The sequence below is a fragment of the Temnothorax curvispinosus genome, unplaced genomic scaffold (genome assembly GCF_003070985.1).
Source record: "Temnothorax curvispinosus isolate PA1 unplaced genomic scaffold, ASM307098v1 QBEX01002614.1, whole genome shotgun sequence".
In the NCBI taxonomy this organism is placed as follows: Eukaryota; Metazoa; Arthropoda; class Insecta; order Hymenoptera; family Formicidae; genus Temnothorax; species Temnothorax curvispinosus.
The window spans coordinates 1-1,369 of record NW_020212394.1 but is presented as its reverse complement, the minus strand read 5'-3'; the positions used below and the strand labels follow the sequence as shown (position 1 = coordinate 1,369).

The following is a 1,369-nucleotide window of genomic DNA, read 5'->3' as shown; positions in this document are numbered from 1 at the left end:
GGACTGTGGATCCGTCCTGGAATCAGACATCCAGGGAAATTCCCACACGATCTTACTTCGGGGAGGCTGAGCAGTGGCCTTACAAATTCTCTTCGTCCGGGCAGTTCGTCGCTCGGCTCGCAGGGCTGGATGTTCCGGGATGGCGGCTCGCACCATGGTGTAATAAGACAAGTGAATCATTCCCGTGGATGCGCAGTAGTACGCGCTTCGATCAATCGCGTTTGGGTCCAATGCACCCGCAAAATTTGAATACGCAAACAAGTACATATAATTAAAATGGATTTCTAATTAAGATTTGTGAAAGATTAATGTAAAAAATACGTGGAATTAGTGGTGAGCTAAACAATAACGTAATGAGACAAGTATTCATTTGGATCCATGGATGCGCAGTAGTACGGATCTCGATCAACCATATTTAAATCCAAATACTAAAAGATTGCTGTCAGATTGCTGTCAGATTGCTATCAGATTGCTGTCAGATTGTGTTATCAAGGTAGTATATATTATGCAATATATAGCATGGTGCTTTCCATTTACACTTAAGTGAAGTGATTCACTCAGTTATGTGAGTATCCTTACTCGGAATGAATGACGTCATACCTGCTTATTTGGTGATAAAACTATCTCATAACAATACAGGTTAATAACCTCACTTTTAATTTGAGTCTGTTAGACTTATTAAAGCACACGGTTTCGATTGTGTGCTGTAGCGTCACAAAAACTCAGTTGAATCTAACTTGCCAGCATCAAAAGGAACGTGCATTTAACTGAGTTATGACGTCACAAGTGAGATTTATCTGAGTTTTGATGTAAATGAAAAGCACTTATTATATGTAATATATATGATTTTTTTCTCCTACATATAGAAACCATGCCAGCGTGTTGTGTGCACAATTGCAAAAGTCGCACAGACTGTACGTACACAAGAAATATAAAATTGTTTCGTTTCCCAAAAGAATTAACTATACGCCAGCAATGGCTTGAAGGCTGTAGAAGAAATGAAAAAGAAATAAAAATTGATTCTGGTAAGTATATGTGTGCGTATGTGTATAATATTACTTGTTTTTAACCTGTTAATATTTTAGCAAGAATATGCAATCTTCATTTTGAAGAGGATTGTTTTGAAATGAAGTGGACAAAGCCACGTTCAACAAATATACCAAAGAAACAGATGTGTAGGTTGAAAAAGAATTCTATACCTACTTTAATGTTAAACGTGGAACAAAGACGAAGAAAAACTAGAGATGAAACAGATATAATAGCAAGTAAAAAGATAAAATTAGCGTAAGTAGTAATTCCTATTTATAAATATATAAATCTATTGTGTGTGTGTGTGTGTGTGTGTGTGTGTGTGTGTGTGTGTACTACC

At 36.7% G+C, this 1,369-nt stretch overlaps 1 long non-coding RNA gene across 1 annotated transcript; it reads left to right on the top strand.

Annotated features, from left to right (window-relative positions):
• Positions 1–34: 34 nt before the first annotated feature.
• On the top strand, positions 35–1,278 carry LOC112451817. Its single transcript, XR_003040421.1, has 3 exons — positions 35–493; positions 867–1,025; positions 1,086–1,278. It is a non-coding gene; the product is annotated as an uncharacterized LOC112451817 (long non-coding RNA).
• The last annotated feature ends 91 nt before the right edge of the window (positions 1,279–1,369 follow it).